At 31.9% G+C, this 27,619-nt stretch overlaps 1 long non-coding RNA gene across 1 annotated transcript in view; it reads left to right on the top strand.

Annotated features, from left to right (window-relative positions):
- The window catches only part of LOC116587034, a 165,008-nt gene that overhangs the window by 7,979 nt on the left and 129,410 nt on the right, over window positions 1-27,619 (top strand). Inside the window, exon 2 of the long non-coding RNA XR_004284271.1 lies at window positions 10,119-10,217. This is a non-coding gene — a long non-coding RNA (uncharacterized LOC116587034). The remainder of the gene's footprint in view (window positions 1-10,118; window positions 10,218-27,619) is intronic.

Here is a 27,619-nt window from a genome sequence, read left to right as displayed (position 1 = left end):
CTGGAAAAGTCTGTCACCAGAACCTGACCATACTGGCATCCTGATCTCAGCTTCCAAAAATGTGACAAATTTATGTTTTTTATAAACTACCCTGTCTATGGTACTTTGTTCTGGAAGCCCAGTCTAAGACATAATTCTATTTTTAAAAAATCAGCTTTGGCATTTTTAAAAAATAAACTAATTATTTATGATTTCTGCTATATCAGCTGTTGTGCTTTAATTTCTCCTAATCTAAGTTTGTGAGATAATATAAACTATCATTAAACATTGACATGATCAATGTCAAAGCAGGTGATTTAAATTCTTAGAATTGATGAAGGACAAATGTTAACATGTTTTTCTTTATCTAAATGTCATTCTGAACTGGAATGAAGTATTCTTTTGTACTAGGGTAGCTATATCTTAGACTAATCCCTGACATCTTAAAAGTATGAAGCATTTTTATATAAACCTTCAATATAACCCTTATTAGTACAACATGCTCACCTTATTTCATATTTTCTGAATAATGAAAGCTGAATTCCTACCATCATCTCAGGTTTTCATAATTTTTGACAGGAAATGAGATGGAAAAATTTAATTATGAAATATCCTCTGAAGCATTCGGTTGTGTACTTTAACCTTTTTAGTATTCTGAATTTTAACAGATGGTCATTCTAGCTCTTCCCAACAGGGGTTTGAGTTTTTAAATAGGAGAGAAATTATCCATCCAATCAAATTTCCAGTTCTGAAAAGGTCAAATTAGTATAGTATATGGCAGTTATTCTCAGAATGTATTAAACATTAGCAATCTGACAGCTTATTCCTTTGACACAGTGTAGGACAACTTTCCACATGAGAAAGCTTTTAACAAATAAGAAAAATGCAAGTCACTTGACAGTTTTTCACTATAATTTACCAACATACAAATAATAAAAAGAGAAATCAAATATTTACTATCATCTTTAAAATTATGTAATAGGATTGAACATTTCATTCATTTTTTGTATTCCCCAATTCTTATATGTATCTTGATCTCTTTCTATATTTGCTATTTTAATATTGCCAATGATGTGTGTTTTACAAATTCAGTATCACTTTTTAAAGAAATATATATGTTGAAATGTTTCTTGAAATCTTAAAAAGACAGCATAATTTCTTATAGAAAAAAAAAAGCCCACTATAGAAGACAATGATAGAATAAACTATAATAAATAGTAGTATTGAAATGATCCATCCTTAAAATACAAATCTATGAATTATTGGACAGAAGCATGCAAAAAGAAAAAAATATAATCTAGACACATTTTACATCCTTCACAAAAACTAACTCAAAATGGGTCATGGACCCAGATGTAAAACACAAAACTATAAAATTCCTAGAAGATTACAAAGGAGAAAACCTAAATGACTTTGGGATGGTGGTGCCTTTTTAGATCTAACACCAAAGACACAATTTCTCAAAGAAATAATTGACATGCTGGATTTCATTAACATTAAAAACTTCTTGTCTGTGAAAGACAGTGTCAAGAGAAGAGAAGACAAACTACAGACTAGGAAAAGTATTTGCAAAATGCATAGCTGTTAAGACTGTTTTACAAAATATAAAAGAACTTTTAAAATTCAACAATAAACAATTTTAAAATGGGCCAAAGACCTTAACAGACACCTCACAAAAGAAAAGCCACATTGTATTTAATATTCTGGAATTTGCATGTGAAGAAAAAAAAAAACTGGGGAATTTAATTTATGATCTTTTGGAATCAAAATTGTATGTTGGAAAGACACATTTTGGAAGCAATGCTAAGAGGAAATATGGAAGGAAGAATGGAGGCAAGGGATGAGTCCATGAATCCAGTGGGAACAAAAACCACACTGTAAATTAAAGAGATATGGGGAGGAATCACCACAGATCAACAAGTTTATGGGTTTTTTAAAATTCAAAAATATGAATGTTAAATTAATATGAGACTTAATATGTATTGAAAGTTAGAAAATAAATCACACAAATTACCTATTTTAAAAAGCTGAGAAATACCAAAAATGTTACAAACCTCCAACACATAAACCTATTTTAATTAACTGCTCTAGTTTTATGAACATTTTTACAACTCTCAAGTTTGAAAATATACCAAACTTGTTCTTATATGTGCTTTAGGATATTAGGGCTCAGAGGTATTCACGGATCTTATCTAATCTTAAATATTCTATGAATTGATGACATTAGATATTAGATTAAAAAGCTACTATCTTTCAGAAACAGGGTGAAGCCATGAAAGTAAAGAACTCTGAATTTGGGCTCTATAATCTTCAAGGAAAATCTGTTTTCCTAGTAAAATACACATTTAAGAAACATAAAATGATTTAAATATTTGTATGAACAACTAGGAAAATAAAAGCCAATGTAGGTAGGGCTAGGGACTGAGGGGCATAGAGTATAGTTAAAACAAGGGAGAACTAAGCTAATCTACATTGAATTGCCTTTTTTATGGCTTTAAAACATTATTATTATTATTATTATTATTATTATTATTGAAGAATAGCTGACATACAATGTTACACAATTCTCAGCATAAGTGTACTTATCACCATATGACATTATTACAGTATTATTGACTATATTCCTTATGTTATACTTTTCATCCTCTTGACTTGTTTATTTTAGGAAGTTTGTACCTCTTATTCCCCTTCACCTGTTTTGTCCATCTCCCCATTCCCCCCATTCTGGCCACTACAAGTTTCTTTGCTTAATTTATGAACCTGTTTCTGTGTTGTTTGTTCATTTTATTTTATAGAATTCACATATAAGTGAAATCATATGGTATTTGTCTTTTTCTCTTTGACTTGCTTCACTTAGCATAATACCCTCTAAGTCCACCCATATTGTTGCAAATGGCAAAATTTCATTTTTATGGCTGAATAATTATATATATATAAAAAATATAAAATATACAAATATATAATATGTATATATATATAATATACACATATATATGTATGTGTCCCACATCTTTATGCATTCATGTGTCAATGGACACTTGCCTTGTTTCTATATCTTGGCTATTGTATATAATGCTGAAATATACATAGAGGTGTATATACCTTTTCAAATTAGTGTTTTTGTTTTCTTTTGACGGATATCCAGTAATAGAACTACTGGATTGCATGGGATTTTTACTTTTAATTTTTTTTTAAGAACCTTCATACTGTTTTCCACAGTAGTTACATCAATTTATGTTCCCACCAACAGTACACGAGAGGTTCTTTTTCCCCACATCCTCACGAACACTTATTATTTCTTGTTTTTTTGAAACTAGCCATTCTGACTGGTGTGAGGCGATATCTCATTGTGATTTTGATGTAAACTTATCTAATGGTTAGTGATGTTGAGCATCTTTTCACATATCTTTGAGCCATTTGTGTGTCTTCTTTGGAAAAATGTCTATCCAGGTCCTCTGCTTATTTTTAAATCGGATTATTTGTTTTTATTCTGTTGTGTTGTATGACTTCTTTATATATTTTGGATATTAACCCCTTATTGGATATTGAATGTATCATTTGCAAATAACTTCGCCCATTCAGTAAGCAAAAGCTTTTTATTTAGTATTTTTTTTTATTTAGTATTTTTTTATTTAGTATTTTTTATTTAGTATTAGTATTTTTTATTTAGTATTAGTATTTCCAATAGTTTATATTCGTTTTCTTGTCGCCTGACTGAGGGGGCATAACCATAAGAATGTTGCTAAGGCCAAGTCTAAGAGATTACTGCCTATTTTCTGCTAGTTTTATGGGTTTGGGTTTCACATTTAGGTCTTTAATTTATTTTGAATTTTGTGTGTGTGTGTAAAGCTCATGACTTTTGTTTATTTTGAGGTCATCTAAGTTCTTTTTTATTATATTCAATACTTTTCAAATAATCTGTACCATAATTATCTGGGAGACGTTTCTCCATTTTAACACTAGAATGAGATGATTTCCACTTTCAACCTATGCTTTCCTCCTGAAATTTATACTTTTCTGCTTCTATAGCAAAGAAATAAATAAAATTAATCATCAGGGGCTTTTGTTGTTTCTCTTCTTTTATTTGCCTTTGTTTTTTATTTTTTATTTTTTTTACCCTACATGAACCACTGGTAGAATATAAATTGTATAGGTTCACTTGTGTGTGTGTGTGTGTGTGTGTGTGTGTGTGTGTGTTTTCTGTTGTTAGATCCCTTTGGAAATAGAAGTTTATCTACATTGGTGTCTTTTCACCTTTTGTAGTATTACAAAGATTGTTCTAAATATTTTTCATCATATATTCAACTTTTGGTAATGGTTTTACATACATATTATACACATATATGTGCATGTATACACATCCATATTTAGAGATACATACACATACACACACTCATATATAAATATATATATATATATTTTAAACACTCTTATTTAAATATAATTTGCCTGCCATAATGTTCACCCACTTGACAGATGCAATTTAATGTTTTTTTTAGGAAATTTACGGAATTGTACTACCATTACCATGTTTGTTTTTATAAAAATAAAATGATGCAGTTTTGCTGTCTGCATGTTCGAGGAGATCTTAATGATTTTTATCAGGTCTGTGTTTTCAATTTTGAACCAGAGACACTTCCTGGATTTTTTTTTTCATTGTGGTTTACTTTTGTTTGTTGTCATCTATGTGAATATATTTATATTTAGTTGTTAGTTATTGAAAAGTTGCTATGTTGCTTAAATGTGAATTTTATTTTTGGAGCTTTTTTCTCAGAGCTTTTTTCTCATTTGCCTATTTAATGTTAAAAGAACATAATATGTACTTCTATGCCTTCATTCTACTCCAAAATATTAAATAGTTTGAGATATGATTAGAAATTACTTCCAGCAAAAGGCAGAATTTTTTTTCCATGCTACAAAATATTTCTATGTAACTGAAATGTATAGGGCCCAATTTCCCTATATTTCCCAAATAATAATGTAGCTTGAGAATATTGATCTCATTAATCTGTGAGTAACAACATAAAGTTATTGATAATATGGTACATGAATACTTACACCATGTTGATATATTGTATTTGAAAATAACCATGATTTGTTGGTATTATTGGGATCAAAATTTTTGTTTTGATTAGGCAATAAATTAAATTTGAAAAATATATAATAGCTTAATTTTAAGAAGTATGTTAAGGATTTATATATTTTGATGAAAATTATCTGCTAATATTTAATCCATTTACACTTGTTTTCACATTTTATGATTTATGAAAACATAAAATTATAATTCAGAATTACGTCTCTAAAGGAGACCAGGCATAATTGCCAATGACCTACCTTAGAAGAACCAAAGAATGTACGGTCTATTAAACTAAAGATCAGACAGATTAAGAAGCAGATAAGCATATTTTGCCATAGTTCCTTCTCATTACTCTTATCTAAAGATTCCAAATCTAGCCCTCACCATTCCTTGAAAACTTTAGCTACTGGATCATTACAACTTTATTCAACTCCACTCTAATCACAATTCTTGATGAGTTCCACAGAGATAATGACTTCAAAGCTTTGTTCTTTCAGTTCCTTGATATATTTCCTCCCAGGGTTGATGTTTTCAGCTCATGTCAGCCATCCGTTCATATGATCATACCCTATATCTTGTTCCTAATGACTTTGCTACTCCAGTATCTCATATGCAGGAATCTTCTTCATCTCTAAAATGTCAAAATGGTTTGAGTGATACAGAAGGGTTCACTCACTCGTTAGTGATCTCATGCAATCTTATGGCTTTACATTCCACCTCTGTGGGGGTCAATGCAATTTAGTAAGTCTACTCTTGGGCTTATCACATAAGCTCAAGAAATTTATCCTAAGCTCAAAGCCACTTACACAACTACTCAATCTAATGCTTAAAAGATACTTCAAAGCTGCACATAAGAAAACAAAATTTTATCTTTCTTCCACATCCAAGCCTACTCATTTGCAGGCTACTTCATTCCAGTAAATGGCTGCCCTAAGCTTCTATAGTTCTCCATCTTCTGTGGGAAAAATATAGATTTATCACAGCTATTGTTCTCTTTTTCATATATGGCTTGTAATCTTTCAGCACACTCTTTATTTCTATATAGTAGAATCTCAGCACTTCTAGCCACCTTCATTGCCTTCATCTTGTTCCTACCCACAAATTTATATCAACTTGATATGGCAGTAGCTTCCTAAATGTTTTTCCAACTCACCATTCATCTGCCTTTAAATTATTCAGCCCAGATTCAAACATTTAGAAAAATATTAAGAGCAGTTAAGGTCATGATTTGTGTATGGCTTCTAATTAATATAATGTAAAAACTAACATTTTACTATGAGCTAGAATGTTCTAAATGTTTTCACTCCCAGGGACTTTCCATTCCTTTCTATAAGTACTTTCATTTTCCCTGACACTCTTTAGAGATATTAGTCTTCTTTCTATTATTAGAAAATATTCCCCTCCTCTAAATAAATAAATACCTCTTAGCTCAGTGAATTGGGCCATTCAGCTCCATCTGCCTGAACTGCCTTCCTATACTACCTTTTGTTTTCTCCTTAGATATCAGCTTATATGTTCAGTTTACCTGCCCATGATAATCAGTAGTCCCCTTTCAACTCACCAAGAGCCTCATGCTTATTCTTTTTATAGCTATAATTATCATGTATGAAACATATATTTTATCACTATACCTCCTATTTTCTTTGGGAATGTATGCCCCATGAGGGAAGAGCCTTTCTGAAGCCTCAGTACAGAGTAGTTTTCAATAATTTTTTTGGAAGAATAAATGTATAATATTATCTCTGAACACAGAACATTCAAATTCTAGTCTGTAAGCATTAATTACCTAAATAACTTCAAGCCACAGTGTTTACTTATTTCCTGCTATATAGACATCATTAACATTATCAGACATCATTTAACATTTTAGAGGGATATATAATGTTGAAAAAAGTTCCAGCACTCTTTGAGATCATATGCTAAGTGAAAATAATAACAACAAAACCCCATATAAATCAATGATAAGATTTTCAGTACTTATAAGCCAAATATATAGTAAATAAATGACGGATTGTGCAATACAAGATAGATTTTACAACATAGGCATCTATGAGGAGATGGTATTGAGCTAAGAACTACATGATCAGACAAGATATTTTCCAGGGAGAATCAAAAGCAAATATAAATACCTGAAGCAAAAACAAACAAACAAACAAACAAAAAAACCCTTAAATTTCGTAGATAACAGTTCTAATGTAGTCCTACAATCTTACCCAACTCCCAACAAAACCTCAATCCCTATAGTACTTGCATTTATGTGTTTTGTGGTAGAATATCAAGTACAATTATTACAATATGGCTGGAGAGAAAGAGACATAGAATATACCTGTATTATGTTGGTATCAAGAAGAAAGTACAGGGTCGCCAGTGTGGCTCAGTCAGTTGGGCATCTGCCTTCAGCTCACGTCATGATCCCAGGGTCCTGGGATCAGTCTGCACTAATCTCCCTGTTCAGTGGAGAGCCCGCTTCTCCCTCTCTCTCTACCTGCCATTCTGCCTGCTTTTGCTCTCTATCTGTCAAGTAAATAAAAAAAAACAAAATCTAAAAAAGAAGAAGAAGAAGAATATACGATGATAAAACTATGAGCTTGACATATAATGAGGTTAACATGCTTTAGATTATGTACATGACATCCTAGACTTCATTCTTTTTATGTAAGCAGATGTAACTGAGCAGTGTAGGGTGGCTAGGTGATTCTGTAAGGTTGTTAGGGATCTAGTTCCTTCTTCCCTGTTGTTCTGCTCTATCATGAACTTTAAGTATTATCCTCCTCTACATGTTCAAAACACTGAGGAGAGTGGAGAGGCAGTCGTATTATTTTAAGGACATGACAAATCAATGCAATCATTTATTTTGTTTCACATTAGTCAGAATTTAGCTACATGACCAGATTTGCTGCAAGTGACGTCATGATATGGAATCTGTTGCTTGATGGTAATATACAAAGCTAAAATTTGAAGATTTTTTTTTTTTTTTTACTAAATCATTAAAGGTAGAATAGGTAGCTACTATAAGACCATTACTGTGTCTGGCAGACAATGAAGTACCAACACTGCCACGATGCAGAACATTTTCAGCACTACGAAAAAGTTTCCATACACTCATCTGTAGTTAATCCCCTTTCCCTACCTTCTGGATCTTGGTGATAGATCTCTTTTCTATCACTGTAATTTTGTATTTCTAGAACCATGAAAATAAAAGCATAGGGCGTTTATTCTTTTGTGAATCTAAGAATAATGTGTTTTTTTTTTCACTAGGAATAATTTAAGATTCACCTGTGTTTCTGCATGTGCAATGTGTGTTTGTTCACTTTCATTGCTGAATACTTTTCTATTGCAATTATACACCTCATTTTGTTTACCCATCAGTTGATTCACATAATAGATGTATCGGTTTTTAGCTTCTGTTAGTAAAACTGCAAAAGAAAAAAAAAAGGTAAAAAAATTTACTAACTAAAAAAAATTTACTAACAAATTTTGATGTGGACATATGTTTTATTACACTTGGTTAAACATCTAGGAACAGGATTGGTTAGCAATAGGGTAGGTGTATATTTACCCTAATAAGAAAATAGGTTAGTGATAGGGTGGGCGTGCTTTTTATCCTTATAGGAAACTACCATATTATTTTCCAAAATGGTTGTACCATTTAGCATTTTCACCAGAAAGTCCAGGTTTCATTTTCTCAGCATCTTCGTGAAGTCTTTTTAATTGTTGCTCTGCTAGTAGATTTATAGTGGTATCTCATTCTGTTTTTTATTTGCATTTCTCTAATGCATAAGATACCTTAAAATTCTATATATGCTCATTTTCCTTCTATATATGTTCTCCGGCAAAATGTTTAAATTAGTTGTTCTTTTTTTTAATTTGCATTTTTGTTGCTTTTAATATTGAGTGGTAACAGCCCATGGTTTCTCAATAAAAATAATTTTTAATATATTTGTTTTATAAATATTTTCTCCCACTCTGAAATTTATCTTTTCATTTACCTACCATTGTCTTCTGGAGAACGAATGTGTTTTTATTTGTCAAAGTTCAAATTTATAGTGCTTTTACATCTTATTTAAGAAATATTTGTCCAGTCCAAGGTTACTAATAGTTTGTCTTGTTTTCTTCTACAAGTTTTGTATTGTTAGCTCTTTACATTTAAGTCTGTAATCCATTTCAGTTTAATTTTTTTATTAAAAGTAGTGTTGAGATTCCTATTGTAATTAGTGAACCAATTGTTCTAGTACATTCATTGAAAAGATTATCCTTTCCCTATTGAATTAGCTTAGAACTTTTGTTGAAAATCAATTGACCTCTATTTCTAAGCTATTATGTATAAGATAAGCTGTTATTATTTTTATTATTTTTCCAATACCACATAGTGACAAGCCATTCTTACATAATATTACTAAAAGAGTACGAACTCCAGACCAAGTAAAATTATCCAGCTATTAATTTACTTCTACATAGTCTGATGACCACATTTTGAGAATTAGGCTGGTTAATCACATTTTGATCCCAAGATCTGTTCTTTACCTTCTTTGCCTTGCACAGTGCCCACTGGATGAAGTTCTTATGGAATCAACTTTGTGGACACTTTGTTCTCTGGTAAAGTTAGGCTTAGACACCTGCTGAATATTGGAAACAAGCTGTTTGTTTATTTTTACTGTCTCTCTTGTGTCTGTGTCAGTGCATTCCCTTGCCACCTCTTATAAAATACTTCTTTTGAGTTTCCAGAAATTGCTGCACCCATGTAATTTCATTCTCTCCTGTTGTTTCTTCTGGTCACTAGTAGTTTTGACTTCTCACCATTGTTGTTTTATGAGTGCTTCAACATCCATTACCGTTTTCCTTACCCTTCTCTATCTCTCTAAATACTCCTTTTGAGAATGCTATGTTTCTGCTGGGCCCCAGACTGAAATTAATACTGTCAGAGATCCAACTAAAAATAGATTCTGAAAAACAATGGCCAGCTTTAAGAAAATTGGCCAGGCTATTTGCATAAACTAGCTCCAGAGTTTAATAAATAAAAGGAGGATATAAAGTAACCGTATATTGGTCTTTTATTTTTCAGCACTCTTCCTGAAGATAAGAAATCAGTCATTCAACAGTAATGAGTCCCAGAGCTGAGGTACCAAACTCCAGTAGGGAGTGACTACACCAGAAAACTAAGGTAAGGTTTTGATTCCTTTTTTTCGGTGAGTGGAAATTTTTGACAAATGATGAAACTGAGTCTGTCTTCCTTGGTCCTGATTTTGAATGTAAAAAGACAAGTTTCTTATAATTATATCTATGGAGGTATCAAATATTAAATTAAAAACAATCAAGAATCTTGAATAATGAAGCTTTAGAGAGGCAAGATATATGCAGTCTATCTCTGTTAAGAAACAGAGTCTTATCTCTGTTAAGAAACAGAGCAGCAACCTTAGCACACCTTTAATAAGAACAATGACCAGATCAGTAATATGGGATATCTAAAATTGAAATAATTCAAATTTCTCTCATGGAAGGCCCATAAAATGTTGAACATAATAAAAAAAATGTCACTCTAAGTCAGATATGTCCTTAGAAAAGGAAAAGGAAAACCTCCAGTGAAAAATGGACCTGTGTACCAAATTGTCAATAACTAGAGGTGAAAGATGCAGTGGTGTTCAACCATGTTTTTATTCTCAATTTAGATTAACTACGTATTGTTGCTTATATCTGAGCAAACTTCTCATAGTTCATGACACAGTTATGTCATCATGAATAACTCTCTATAACATAACTATGAGTAAAAAAAACACAGCAAATAATATAGAAATTATAAACCTTATAAATAACATTAATGTTGATAGCTGTAGGATAATTAAATCACACACACATACATATAGATGCACAATAATGTGATATATTGGATAAACATGTGCATTTGTAGCAGTGCATACCAAAGCCACAATAGTGGTTCTTCAGAAGGGAAATTTTAAATTATTGAATAAGATAAAGGAGTTTAAAATTTTAACTTAATTTTATCAATAACATAAATAAGATAAATGGAGCAAAAATTAAAAACATAAACATACTAATTCTGAATGTAGTACATATTACGGAATGTTTGCTATATTTCTCTTTTTATCTGTGGTTGAAAAGAATAACTTTTCTGACAAAGAAAAAAAAAAACAAGAAATCCAGTGGATTATGTTTTCACTGTACTCAATATGCGTATTCTATATTATTACTCTCACTTATAGGAGAACCCAGGTAAGGACTATTTATAAACTAAGTAGGTAATGTAAGCTCCATGAGTGTAGGGGCTTTGCCCGTTTCCTTTATTGCTGTAACACTTCCACGAAGAACAGTTTCAGGCATACGGTGTCCAGTACATGATTCTTTAATTGAATGAATGATTAAGTGAATGTGTTAATAGAAGTAGTCTTCTAGGAAATTGTGATCCACTATATTAATTTTCCCTAACTTCCTAGGTGGGTAATTTATCTGAATTTCTTCATCTTTTTAAACATACTTGTGTAATAAAGCCCTCTTTTCCTTCATGAGTCGGTATATAGAACACGGGTGAGCAAATGACTACACACAAGCCAAACGTAGCTTGCTGTCTGTCGTTGTGGGATGACCAAAGAGCTACACAAAATAGGTTTTACATTTCAAATGGCTGAAACAAATCAAAAGAAAAATAATATTTTGTGACATGGGAAATTATATGAAACTCAATTTTAGTATCCATAAATCAAGTTTTATTGGAGCACAGCCATGCTCATTTGTTTGTATGTGGTCTATAGCTGTTTTTGTGCTGAATAGCAGAATGGAATCGTTGTGGCAGAGACTGGACAGCCCGAAAAGCTTAAGATATGTACTGCCTAGCCCTTGATAGAAAACATCTGTCTACCTTTGGCATAGCAATATCAAAAATTCATGTTGTAGCTATACTTTGCTTTCTTTGATGTACCCTCCAGTAGTGGCTTAAGTTTTCCAATCATGTTTCTATCACAAGTAGTTATCATACTTAGTGGTTATTAGTGTACACATGGAGTATATCTGTATGCATGGAAGTAATTGTCTCCTTGTTCTTTCGGACAAGAATGGGAAGTCAGATAGCTTGTCTGACTTGAAAATTTTTCCAGTGGCTAACAGAGAGCCTCCTACATAGTAGAAGGTATAAAGATGCATTAATGGAAGAATAAATACACAATTTTTAATTTATTCTCTCAATGAGAGTCTCTGGGAATTGCTCACATGTCAATCATCTAGAAAAGGACCGGTCTTTACTTTAGTTTTTTTATTTTTTTTTAACATGCAGGTTCAACCATATGACAGATGACTAATTGTTTAGTATAAATTATGTGTTAAAGTTATTGCATGGAAATAGCATCTGTAAATATATAACTTACACATGAATTGCTAAGAGGAAGAAACACTTTCTATTTTTACATTTCATGTTTGAGATGGTGATGCACAATTATAATATTCAGAGCACTGTGTTTATTGAAATTCTTCTTCTAAAATGCAAATAAGGAAAGTTTTAGAGATTTTAAGGACGTTAATCAGAGCTGATAGAGTGCAGGGATCATTGTAGGAATTCATTAAATTTTTTTTTATATTTATATATTTAAGTGAGGCTTTATTTTTTTATTTTCCATAGTGAAGTTTATTTTTTTCAACATTTGAGATGATAGAGTTTTACTTAAAAATAAGTTCTGGGTTGCCTGGGTGGCTCAGTCGGTTAAGCTGCTGCTGTCATGATCCCCTGGTATCAAGTCCTGCATCGGGCTCCTTCGTTGGCAGGGAGCCTACTTCTCTCTCTGCCTCTGCCTGCCACTCTGCCTGCTTGTGCTCTCTCTCTCTCTGACAAATAAATAAATTTTTTAAAATTTAAATAAATAAATAAATAAAAATAAGTTCCTAAAAGGAATTTCTAGCAAATTAAAAAAAAAAATTTGGAACTTTGGAATTTTGTAGATACAGATTGTCCTTAAGACCAAAATGATAGCATATTTTATTTGAGATTTTTACTCAGCTGTTTTTTGCCATGAATAGTTCAGGTACCATTTCTTGTCTCTGAAGCATGGATCCCAAATAAAAATAAATGCTGTTATTATTTTGGACATTGATTCTTATGCATGCCCTCTGAATTCCATTTAAAAGGAAAAATAAAAAGCACCAACCTCTAACATTAGAATTCTAGTATCAAAAATATTAAAATGTAGTACTGTAAACAGATGTTTAAAAAATAGTTGATATGACTGGCCTTTGCATATAAGCTTTTTTCCCCATTTGTAAATTTTAACCATTTAATCATGTGAGTTAAGATTACTTCATGTATTGGATAAAAACCTTGAAAAATAATCCTTAAAAATCAAAACATGCAGAGAACTTAATTTTATCTTCAATGCTTACTCAATGCCTGAAAGTTGAAGTGGGCAAAGCTATACTTTTTGAAAGAAATCAGAACGCGTGTGAGTTTATAGGGTATTTCATATTTTTCATGTCGAAGATGAAATCTTCAATGAAGATGAATATTTGCCATGGGAAAAATTAATTTTATTTAAGAAAGCTATAATAAGGGACTCCTGGGTGGCTCAGTCAAGTTAAGTGTCTGCCTTCATCTCAGGTCATGATCTCCGACCCTGGAATCAGGACTCCCTGATCAGCAGGAAGTCTGTGTCCCTCACCCTCTGCTCCTGCCCCTGCTGGTGCTCTCTCTCTCCCTCTCTTATAAATAAGTAAAAATATTTTTAAAAAAGAGGAAGCTATAAGGAAATGACCAAAATTTGGAATTTATTTTAATTTTTGGAAAATTTGTTCATTGATTTAAAAGAGTTTGTGTCAGAAAATTAAAAGGGACATTTTTTAGTAGACTAGTTTAGGAGAGATGATATGTGAAGTTTATATGTCAACCAGGAAAATGGTATATATACACATATATAAACTATTATATATTAGTGTATATGTATGTGTGTGTATATATGTATGTATATATGTATATGTAAACAAATTATGTCTTTCAAAAATAGAAATCGGTATAGGGATTTAGTTACATAGGTATTAGAGGATTATCTATAAGAAATTAATCACTGAGGTAATCCACGTTAAAGAACTTTACAAAGTAATTACTATTTTTGATGTAAGACCACAAAGGGGGAGAAAATGGGGTCAAGCAATGGAGGAGTGCAAAAGAGGGGAACGGCAATGTGGGGAAGTATATGGAGGGGTCGGATGGAGGCTGTGGATAGTGTTTCTGCAGTTCTGTCTAATGGACTACAATGAAGGTGAAGCTTATCTGGGAGTGCTTAGAAGTTGGAAACTGGAATCAACTGTCAATTCCAGAGTCACATGCTTTTGCTGAGCCAGAGTGTCAACATATGGCAAACTGCCACTGAGCAAGCTAAATTATCCTATAGAAAATGTGACAAAGATAGCACTTGAAATGATTTTCGGTGACACTCTTTTAGTTTATCAATAATCCATTTTCTCTCCCAGCTACTCTGTCTACTTATAGTGGAGATACATGGTTCCCACCATAAAAACACTGTGAACCAAACTATCACTTAAGATGAAATTCAGTAGCTATTTTACCCTTTATTTTTCACTTCTTGTGTGGAATCAAGACTATGATCTGATTGCCTAAATTCCTGTATTTCTGTACAATTAGCTTTCTGTAAATATACTCTATAAGGCATAGAGATAGATATTTACCTACTATGTAATTATTTATTTACTTATCCATTCATTCATTAAAGTTTTATTTATTTGAGAGTGAGAGAGAGAGCATGTGCAAGCAGGGGGAGGGGCAAAGGGAGAGGGAGAGAGAGAATCATGAAGCAGGCCCCACTGACCACAGAGCCCGAGGTGGGACTTGATCCCAGGACCTTGAGATCAAGACCTGAGATGAAACCTAGGGTCAGCTGCTTAACTGACTGAGCCACCCAGGCACCCCAAGTTCTTTTTTTTATTTTAACGACACAATATTTGTTATAATATACTAAGTTATGGATCTGTAGTACACCAGGAGTGATCAGATTCCAGAGAATGTCACCTCTATGATATTGCATATAGATGCCTGAGTTATTGAAACCTGTACAAAATACAAGTAAAGAGGGAGCCCACTTTTAATATTTTGATGAGAGGGCTCCTGTGTGTTGTATATTCCAGAAATGACATAAAATACTACATACTCATGAAATGACCTATGACAATACTCATTTTTCATTCCATAAATAATTTATGTAACATAAATAAATGTTCTCTTTTAAAGTTTGTTTTTAAATAGTTTGTGGCAGTTTGAAACCTAGGTATATTCATAATTACCCTAAAGTTCTTTAGATGCTACTTGACCTCATTTTTACATGTTATTTCATAGATGTATTTATAAATCACTATATATTCATTACTTTTGTATAATTGCTTTGCTACAGATTTTGTTTCTTTGATTTGTAACAATATCATGTATGCATAAAGTTGGAATGCTTTTCTTTCAAGCAAAATGTGAGTAGCGCTTTAGGTGTTGAGTTTGATAAGGTCTTAATAGATTTGGGATACTAGCCCTTTATCCAATAAGTTATTTGTGAGTATCTTATCCCATTACCTAGGTTGACTTTTAGTTTTATTGATTGTTTCCTTTGATGTGCAAAAACCTTTTATCCGGATGAAGTCTCAGTAGTTCATTTTTGCTTTTGTTTCCCTTGCCTTTGGAGATGTATCTAGCAAGAAGTTGCTGATGCCAAGGTTAAGGAGGTTGCTCCCTCTATTCTCCTCAAGGATTTTCATGGATCCCTGTCTCACAATTGGGTCTTTTATCCATTTTGAGTTTATTTTTCTGCATGGTGTAAGAAAGTGATCCAGTTTCATGCTTCATGTGGATGTCCAATTTCTCAACACCATTTGTTGAAGCGACTTTTTTCCATTGGATATTCTTTCCTGCTTTCTTGAAGATTAGTTGACCATAGAATTGAGGGTCCATTTCTGGATTTCCTATTCTGTTTCATTGATGTATGTGTCTGTTTTAGTGCCAGTACCACACTGTCTTGATGATTACAGCTTTGTTACAGAGTTTGAAGTCTAGAATTGTGATGCCTCCAGCTTCGGTTTTCTTTTTCAATATAACTTTGGCTGTCTAGGGTCCTTTCTGGTTCCATGCAAATTTTAGGATTGTTTGTTCTAGCTCTGTGAAAAATAGTGATGGTATTTTGATCAGGATTGCATTGAATGTGTAGATTGCATTGCGTAGCATAGACATTTTAACTAATATTTGTTTTTCCAATCTATGAGTATGGGATGTTTTCCCAATTTTTTTAATGTCTTTCTCAGTTCCTTTCATAAGCATTCTATAGTTTTCAGAATATAGATCTTTTACCTTTTTGATTAGATTTATTCCTTGGAATCTAATGGTTTTTGGTTTAATTTTAAATGGGATCAATTCCTTGATTTCTCTTTCTGCTTCATTGTTAGTGTACAGAAATGCAACTGACTTCAGTTTTATATTTTATTTTATATCCAGTGACTTTGTGGAATTCCTCTTTCAGGTCTAGCAATTTTTTGGTGAAATCTCTGTGAATAATTGCTATTTCTGATGTTTTTTATTTGTACATTATCTTCTTTTTATCTCTCATTAAACTTTTAAGATAATATGTTCTTGATGTTTGGAGTAATCAAATTTTCACCAGGATATGCCTACGTCTAATGACACTAAGACTTCAAAGTGTCTTTTTCAAACTATAAATACAATTTCTTTTTCAAAATGCTTTTTTCTTTGAAAATTCTAATTACTCTACGTATTATTTACAATTATCACACCAATATTCAATATTTTGCCTTATATCCAATTACCAATAGATAGATAAATAGGATTTCAGATTCATAAATTTGATAAATTACTGGAATTCTCCACATAGCTCTTGAGCCAACTTTTATAAATTTGAACACATCACAGACACAGACACACATACACACTAAAAGAAAACAATAAACATAAAACACTAGTATTCCAAAGACACAAAAGATGGAAATTGGGAAGATATTCTCTTTCCTCTACTCTACTGAGAGATGGTTCTTTTCATTCTACTTTCCAAATACATTTCATAGCAAAAACATATAGTATTATACTGGTAATAAGTAAATAAGATTCTTTTGGAAATAAGGTAAAATACTGAGAAAAAAAATCTCCTGGTAAACTTAAATAAATAAATCGTTCAAAGTATCCTCAAGAGGCAGAACTCAAACCATCCATTTATTTATGAAAATTGCAAAAGAATGCCGTTGACCACTAATCACATTCCGAGATCTGTAATAAACATGAGAAAGGACAACCTTATATTATATCCAAGCAAAAGTGTGATATACTTATTAACCCTGCTTTTAAGTTATTTTGTGATGATGAGGCAAGCTGCTCACAAAACTAAGTAATGGTTAAGAACTCTCAATTATATATATTTGAAAGCAATACGTATTGATCTATGACAGAACAAAATCATTATATTCAGAAGAGATTATATAAGCATAATACAAACAGAAAAAAGAATGATCCTTGTATGCTTAATGAGTACTACATGCCAGAAAGATCAAGTATTTCACATCTATTCCATTGGGAAAATCTGACTAGGAGCATAATCTTAAATAATTCTACATTTCACCTTAACTATCTTAGAGTAGTGGTGTGTAGCAGACAGTTTCTAGTGGCTCATAGTGCTTATTGTTATTATCTCTTCTTCATTTTCATTTAGTGAGGACACATAGGCAGGTTAAAATGAGCTCATCGATGTTTTCATCATGAAAATTGACAAATACTAAAATCATAGCTTCTTTCCACCTTTCCAGAGAAGACTATTTTTGAACTTTTGCCAGCACACCACTATTTAAAAACCAAACAGAATATTCAGAATTCATAATTTAAAATATTTTCTTATTCAGGAGAATAGATTATTTTGACTTTTTCTCATGACATGAGCAGACAAAAAATACTCAAATCTTTTATGTTTAGTCCAAGAATGACTTTTTTAACTCTGCTGACATTAAATGTATCACATCATTCTTTCTTCCTTAAGAACAAGTACAAAGGCAAAGAGTTCAATTTTGTTATGAATTTCCAACCAAATATTTCTTTGTTCACATTTATATATAGTTTCCTGCTTTTAACTTTTCAAGAGGAATGATAAATTGTATCTCCCAGTGAACCAAGTCACTGTTCAGCTAATATAATCTTTGCTAAGATCAAATAGGCACTGATTGTTTTACAGATTTTATTTTATTACTGTCACTTGGGTCATACATTTTTCTGAAGTGAAAGTAAAAAAAAAAAACCCATTGAAATATTTTGAAAGATAATGCTCTAGAAGGTAACAATTCACTGTTCAAAACCACAGTGAGATTGCTGACAAAAGATCAAGTTTGGGTCAATGAAAAACAATTTGCTTCCCTCCTCCCTGCAACCATTCTTTTATATGTGTGTAGATGTAAAAATGGTAAAAAAAAATTTTAAAAAGAGAGAGAAAGAAAGAAAAGTTTGTTTTTTTCTTTCTATTAAGGAAATAGATCTCTCCAGCATCTTCTCTATATTTTATTCATAAAAGTAAATTAAAGGTAAATTACAGAGAGGAATTATTTTAAGTAGAAATACATTTAGAAATGCAAATATGTCTCAATTAGTAGTCCTTAAGTAGCTCTGGGTAAAATGTTACAGTTGTTCGTTCCAGTTGAACTGTCAGATATACCAGATGCCTATGTACACACACACACACACACACACACACACACACACACACACACAGAGATTTCATCATACAATTTACAGATATTTAAAGTATTCCTTTTACATATTAACCAGGGCTTAAAAAAAAAAAATTAGTATCTTACCCTTGGAGGTTTTTCTTAGAAGTTTCCAAATATGTAGAGTTTACAAAAATTTCTCTAAGACAGAACATTTATAGGATTGTATTTTGGGATTATGGAAGTGGAAAAATTGCAGCCCTGATTTTTCCGTAAACATCCTTAGAAGGGGATGGTATTTCATCTGTATGATGACAAAACAAATATGTTAAGTTTAGAGTAGCCAGGGAGGGAAAAGTGGATGACTAGAACAAGAATACCAAAAACAAGATGAATCAAGAGCCTGAAAATACACAACTCTACCACTTATGGATTACTTTAACCTGTCTAGGCAAGTAGCATAAGCCTTTGTGAGGAAATAGAAGTACTCTCTTAATAAATTGAACAAATATCTAAAAAATCTACAACTATTAGTTTGAATATGGTGTAACAAAGTAAAATCACATAACCTTCAATTTCTTGAGAATTAAATGAGATCGGCAATCAAGAAAAAAATAAGCGTAAAAAAATGCTAAAATGAAAAATAACAACAAATCAACCAGAGAACATGCAATTGAGAAATATTAAAAACTTAAAGATTACAAAATTGTAAAAGCCTGAATCAAGATACTCAGAGAGTGTCAAGAGGATATTTCATTCATCAATTGAGTAAGATAAAATATATTGCAAAAATAAAATTTCATTGTTCTACCTCAGAATAAAAATGGGTGCCAGGCAGTACAGTAATAAATATAGTGTTTAATATTGACAAATAAATAGCAATATTAAAAAGAATATTAGTTAGAATTACAATAGAAATAGTTAAAAGAGTATCTTGGGCAATCATTGTATTTATCAGTTCTTGAGAAATACTATCTTAGTAAAAATAGCTGTATCTGTTTATGATATATAAAATGCTATTCTTCAACTTTACTTAAGAGTCAATGTAGTCAAAAGTTCAAATTATATTTCATAAAGTTAGTTCAAATTTTAAAATTGGTATGCCTGGGTGGCTTAATTGGTTAAATGTCTGACTCTTGATTTTGGCTTAGGTCATTACTATAACCATTTGAAGTTACATCTTTATAAAATTATCTTCTTTGTTGTTTGTCTTCTACTTTAATTAATAATTTAAAACTGAAAGGCAAAAATCTGTCTTTCTGGGCGCCTGGGTGGCTCAGTGGGTTAAGCCACTGCCTTCGGCTCAGGTCATGATCTCAGGGTCCTGGGATCAAGTCCCGCATCGGGTTCTCTGCTCCGCGGGGAGCCTGCTTCCTCCTCTCTCTCTCTCTGCCTGCCTCTCTGCCTACTTGTGATCTCTCTGTGTCAAATGAATAAATAAAATCTTTAAAAAAAAAAATCTTTGTGTGTATATGTTGGTTTATCATCCTTAAATTATGAGAAAAATACATATAAAAAGAAAAAAAATTAAAAGCATTATATCTAAGAGGACATATATTACAGTAGCCATTCATATTTAAACACCTGTTTTCTCATAAGGAAGGAAAAATTACTGAATGTGATATATGAATAAATATTAACATAACCTACAGAATTGTTTCTAGAAATAAATGTTGGTCTAGAAGAGAAAGTAAGTATCTTGGAGGGCTTAACTTAATATTACAAGCATAGAAAATGACATATCCTAGTTGAACTAAAATATCATTGAATTAAGACATATTGATGTGAGGTAGAAGTTGACTAGAACAATACAGTTTTATTGTATTCTTATTTAATATTGACTATTGACAATATTATTCACAATATTCGTGAAAATTTTGCATTGAGGAGTTTTCAGCCTATTCTCCATCATAGTTTTTCTTCACTCCGTCTACCCAGTATGGTTTTTTTTTTTAAGATTTTATTTATTTATTTGACAGAGATCACAAGTGGGCAGAGAGGCAGGCAGAGAGAGGAGGAAGCAAGCGTCCCTGCCAAGCAGAGAGCCTGATGCAGGACTCAATCCCAGGACCCTGAGATCATGACCTGAGCCAAAGGCAGAGGCTTTAACCCACTGAGCCACCCAGATGCCCCTACCCAGTATGTTTAGAGTTTGAACTAATTTACTTAAATTCTGTCCTGTCAGGTGATTGCTACATAAAATCAAATTTCTCCACCTCCTCTACAGTACTCTGAGGCTGAACGTGTCATACCTGTAAAATATTATCCCCATTACTCCTGTTGTGTGCTCATTGATCAGTTTGTCTCTAGCTAAAACCACTGGAACATTCCTAAAAATTAAAAAATTATACAACCAGGCTAGAAAGTTGGTGACAAAGCAAATGTTTTGATTCAACAAATAACTGAAATAAAATTACAGTGGCGAAAAATTGATTTGTCAGAAGTATTATTAGGGTTTGAATAATATATATAATGATTTTTTATTTCCTCTTATTTTGAAGATAATTATGTACATGCACTAAGTCTCTCAGTCAATGATAATCACAATATATGTGAATCAGATTGAAGTTCTGCATAGATTTGTACATTGTATTTATTTACCATAACCAAAGAATGCCAAATAGGAATGAATAAACAGGCTATCATGAAGGAATCTATCACACTTAACCTCTGTGGCCCTCTTTTCCCAAAATCATAACCCCAAGGGAAACATCAGGAAAAATTGAATTGAAGGATATTCTACAATAAATCTGACCAGAACTCCTCAAAACTGGTAAAGTCATTAGAAAACAAGGAAAGATTGAGAAACTGCCATAGCCAAAAATAGTTTAAGGAGATATGACTACTAAATGTAATAGTACCCATTTTTTATTATGTTCTGTTAGCCAACATATAATACATCATGAGGTTTTGATGTAGTATTCAACGATTCATTAGTTGTGTATAATACCAGAGCTTATCACAACACGTCCTCCTTAATACCCATCACCCAGCTACCCCATCCCCCATCTCCCTCCCTTCTGTAAATATAATAGTATTCTTGATGTGATCCTGAAGCAGAAAGGTGTTATTAGGTAAAGCTGAGGAAATCTGAATAACATATGAAATAGTTAATAACATTGTATCACTAGCTTTCCATTATGTGATAAATGTACTATAGCAATGTAAAATGTTAACAGTAGGTGAAACTGAATATGAAGGATGTAAGAACTCTCTGAACTATCTCTGCCATCTTCTGTTTTTCTAAAACTATCCTAAAATGTGAAGCTTATTCAAATATTTTTAAATGTAATTAAACTAAAATGCAGAGTGAAAAAAGTAAAAGCAAGAAAGACCATTTAGATGGGAACAATAGAAAAATCTTCTACTAAAAGCCATTAAAAACTGATTGACTCCTTATGCAGGACAAATGGGATTTCAGGGCATGGCTCTGGTCTGTTCTCATCATCCATGAACTCTTGTAAAAGAAATATTGTATGGCCATGATGGTAAGAACCAAAGGTTTGGGCTAAGGCAAATGGGTTGAGTCCCATGTACAATAGTAAAATAATTCAGATCTATATTTTAACTCTGCCATGGTCTAGCTGAGTCAAATTTTGGCAAATCAACTAACTGTTCCACGTGTTATTTTTTTCATAAATAAAATGAGTAATAGTAACATCTGTCATTTAATTTATTATGCTGATTAAAAGAGGTACTTGATGCAAAGCACTAGGATTGTGACTAGTGTATTGTAAGTGCTCTGTAAAGATTATATAACATTATTTGATAAAAAAATATATAGAATAATGATTCTGGTAAAATTATCTGCTTAGTAGATTAAAATGAATATTTTAATAACCTTTAACATTTCAAGGTGTAGACAATTCTGTACCTCAAGAATAATATATCTAATATAACTATTTCCTGATGTTCTGTAGAGAACTAGCCTCTTCAACACAAGAGATGAGATAAAAGAAAAAAAAAGCCGTGTGATCAATTATACAAAATTAAATTCATTACTATTGGTCTTCTTAAAGCGTCTAGTAAGATAAAGGAAGATACATGTAACATTTAACCAGGTTCATCATATTTTACAACCCCAGAGATTGCAATTTATGTAAAAATAAATTTGTGACCACAAAAGTCCCTGAATGGTCAAAACAATCTTCATAAAGAAGGACAAGGCTAGAGGTTTAGTATAAGTTTCAAACTATAATGTATATATTATATAATTATATAATATATGATTTAATTATATATATAAGATACATAATTTTATATATATATATAAGTAATACAAAGCTGTGGTAATCTAAACAGCACAGAACTATCATAAAATAGACACATAGGTCAATGGCACAGGATAGAAAACAGAGAAATAAAGCCACACTTATATAATCAATTCATCTACAAAACAAGGGAGGCAAGAATATGCAATAGTGAAAATATGCAGTCTCTTCAATAAATAATGCTGGGGAAATTAGACAGCTACCTCCCAAAGAATGAAACTGGACCACTTTCTTACACCATACAAAAAATAAATTCAAAATGGATTAAAGACTGAAATGTGAGACCTGAAAACTTACAACTCCTAGATGTAACTATAGACAGTAATCTCTTTGACATTGGTCTTAGCAAGATTTTTCTAGATATATGTCTTCTCAGGCAAGAGAAACAAAAGCAAAAATAGGTTGTTGGAACTACACCAAACTGAAAATCCTTTGCACATCAAAGGAAAACATCAACAAAACAAAATCAACCTTTTTGTTTGAAGAAGATATGTTTTGAAGAAGATATGTGCCAGTGATATATCCAATAAGAGTTAATATCCAAAATGCATAAAGATCTTCCACAACTTAACACGGAAATCCAATTGAAAAAAGGGCAGAGGACCTGAATAGTCAGAATGGCTAGAGTGAAAAAAAACAAGTAATAACAAGTGTTGGTGACAATATGAAGAAAAATAAGTTCCCATGTGCTATTGGTGGGAATATAAGTTGTTGCAGTGACTGTGGAAAACAGTGTGGAGATTCTTCAAAAAATTAAAAAATGAGAATACTATATGATCCAGTAATTCCACTACTGGATATTTACCCAAAGAAAATGAAAACACTAATTCAAAAAAATGTGCACCCTATGAAGCATTATTGAAACATTATTGATAATAGCCAAGATTTGGAAGGAACCCAAGTGTCCATTAATACATAAATGCATAAAGAAGATGGGGCTCCTGGATGCTCACTGGATTAAGTCTCTGCCTCCAGCTTAGGTCATGATCTCAGGGTCTTGGGATCAAACCCCACGTCGGGCTCTCTGCTCAGTGGGGCGCCTGCTTCCCCCTCTCTCGCTGCCTGCCTGTCTGCCTACTTGTGATCTCTCTCTCTCTGTGTGTCAAAAAAATAAATAAATAAAATAATTTTTAAAAAATAGATATGTGTGTGTGTGCGCACGCGCACGCACACACATACACAATGGGATATTGTTTAACTATAAAAAGTGATCTTACCATTTTCAACATGGATAGATTTAGAGGATATTATCTAAGTGTAGTAAGTCAGACAGGGAAAGACAAATACTGTATTATTTTACTTACATGTGTACTCTAAAAATGAACAGTAAGAACAATAACAAAATAGAAATAGATTCAAATAAAGAGAAAAAGTTGGTGATGGCCATAATAAATTTAGTAAATATGAACAGAATATTCTTTCTTAATTTATATAAAAAAAGGAAAAGGTCTCATAGTGCTTGACACAATATTCAGTTACATTTTGGTCAGTAAAATGTAAACCCATTGTTTTACCTAGAATGCAGCATATGTAGCTAAATCATTAAAACACAAGTTACTCAATAAAACAAACATAATATGCAAAACTTTATCAGAATTTTGTGTGGCATGATTTTCTACTTTATAAGTTATCTAGGTTAACCTACATATATTTGCTGCAAAGTTTTAATATTCGGAATATAATATGACCAATGAGTTAATGATATCATTGTAATATTGATCTAAATATACATATCTGAATGTTCACAAAAGAGACCTTTAATGTAAAGAATACATAAGTATTAGCTTAGAAGGCTATAAAATTATCACAGTATATCAGATCTTGAGCCCTAGTATGAGGATACTATTGTCATTTATTCCCATAAATATTAGTTAAGTAGAACTTCCAATTCACATATAGATATATCAGATATTTTGCACCTAGATAAGCATATGTAAAATTCCAAATTATTTAATATTTATCTAGGATTCCTCAACTAAATTATATGGCATTTTTCTCTTCATGCACTCATAGAATTCAGCAGGCTCTACCTACATTATAATTCATCAGTGTGGGGATTTCATACTGTTTCTTATCCATAGTTAATTAGGCAGGGCAATATTTCTTATTTGAGAAGTTGCCAATATTTTCAAGACTTTCTTGATTAGGCTTCTTTTCTAATCAATTTTGAAATAAAAGCAAAAAGATAAGATTACAAATATAAATGTTTCTATATCATTTCCTTAACAGAAATTCTTTAGTTTGTCATTTCAAATGTACTTTATGTTGACTAACTGAATATACTTTTTTTAATTTAAAAAATTAAAAATAAATTTAAAAATTGCAGATTTCCATGGTAGAAATAATAAAGTAAATTAATTAATTAATTAATTAATAATACATAATAAATAGATTGACTTGTGGGACAGATATATGATCTTTCATGAATTTTCATCACTAAAAGGTGTAAGTGACTGTGAAAGAGGTGTTCTTAGGGAAGCTAGAAAGCAATTTTTTCTGAAAAAAAAACCTCAGTGAGCATCTTGACTTGCCCATGTTTAGGAAAATCTTCTTTACTTTGATCCTGTTCCCATATCCCACAATTCTACTAGCAAAGTAATCTCCACTCTCTAGTTCCTGTGACAGATACTAGCTTTGTTATGCATATTTGTCCTAGTGTGCTGCAGCCTGCAATTAAGAAACCGAATAGAAGAATATGTCAGAGGAAAAAAAAAAAATCACAAGTAAAACTCTTCTTCTAACAGATAATTAGGGGCAGAACATGACTAGATCCAAGGTTTCCCGACATCCTTTACCGAATTAGAATGTTTTTAAATGTCAGAGGTTCACTCAAATGTTTTCCCAATTACACTGTTTTTCAATACACCTTCACTAATACTCCTTAATGAGATATGACAATTTCTTTGAGGATCAGCATTAAAGCACTAAAATTAAAGGAGGAAAAAAAATTGAAGCTTTGCATATACCTTTCATCTTTTCTCCTACCTCTCATTGCTTTTTTGAGGTACAGCCCTATCATTATTAGACCTAAGCTTCTGAATGCGAGAAAATATTTCTGTTCATTACTGGCAGGTAATCCTTCAATAAGCACTAAGTATTCTGCTTTGGGACAAATAGAAGATCTTGAAGATATTAGCTTATTGGCATTTGAAATCAATAATAGCAATATTAAGGTACTAATAGTATTTAATGTTTAGCTGAACAAAAAAATGTAAACAAATTTGTGCACCGGTTGTTTTTTCATCAAAATAATCTCAATTTAAAACATGAAGGAAAATTTCAATTCCTGTGTATTAAATAACTTCAGGCTATGTAACTTTTAGATATATAATAAGCCTGTTGCTTGCAATGATCTGAATATACCTACCTTTTATTAATTTTTAAGGATTTTATTTATTTATTTATTTGGCAGAGAGAGAGAGAGAGAGAGAGAGAGAGAGATCACAAGTAGGCAGAGAGGCAGGCAGAGAGAGAGGGGGAAGCTCCCAGCTGACCAGAGAGCCCAATGCGGGGCTCGATCCCAGGACCCTGAGATCATGACTTGAGGCAAAGGCAGAGCTTAACCCACTGAGCCACCCAGGCACCTCAATATACCTACCTATTATGTCAACAAGGATAATTAAATGACTAAATGTGTAAAGTCATAACTTTATGTGGGAACTTGTGTTTAAAAATGTTTTGTGGGTTTTTATTTTTCTATGGGTTTTGTGGTACTGAGAATTATTCTGCTTTTACAGAAATTATTTAAAGAACAAACATTCACCCAAATTATATATAACAGGCTGAGTTTGCAGTATCCTTTTGTAGGCAATAGAGTTGTGTAGGTTATTAATTTTATTATGCTATTTTAAAAATACCACTTTGTTCTTTCTAAATCACCAAAATATTTGCAAAAAACTTAAAAGGTAGAATTTTTAAAAAGTTATTTATATATTTAAGTAAAATAAGTATTGTAGGGGAAATACAAATTCTCAAATTTTCACCAAAATTACCTTAAAATAATGCACACATTTTAAATAAAATGGGTCGTGCTTAAAAACAGAATATGGTAGATCATAAATATGAAATAAAATACAGGATGGGGGTGCCTGGGTGGCTCAGTGGGTTAAGCCACTGCCTTCAGCTCCGGTCATGATCCCAGGTCCTGCCCTGGGATCGAGTCCCACATTGGGCTGTCTGCTCACCGGGGTGCCTGCTTCTCCCCCTCTCGCTCTCTCTGCCTGCCTCTCTGCCTACTTGTGATCTCTGTCTGTTAAATAAATAAATAAAATCTTTAAAATAAAGAAATAAAAATAAAATAAAAGACAGGATGATGCAATTAAAACATTCCAAAAGCAAAAAGGCTTAGGGAGTCAATAATAAAAATGTGGATTATAAATTCTCCTAGGTATATGTTACACAATAAAATACATTTGTGATTAAATATTTTATTACAGTCAGATGAAAATAAGGACTATTCAGAAATTCAGTAATTACAGAGAAATAAGATATGAAATGAATAATATATGAAAATATATTTCTACATTAAACATATTAAATGATATATATTTAATACACATATTCCAAATAGACAAAGAAGTTCTTTAAAAGAAAACCAATAGTGTAATGA

Source organism: Mustela erminea, chromosome 3 (genome assembly GCF_009829155.1).
Source record: "Mustela erminea isolate mMusErm1 chromosome 3, mMusErm1.Pri, whole genome shotgun sequence".
Classification (NCBI taxonomy): domain Eukaryota; kingdom Metazoa; phylum Chordata; class Mammalia; order Carnivora; family Mustelidae; genus Mustela; species Mustela erminea.
This window is presented reverse-complemented; position numbering and strand designations above follow the sequence as displayed.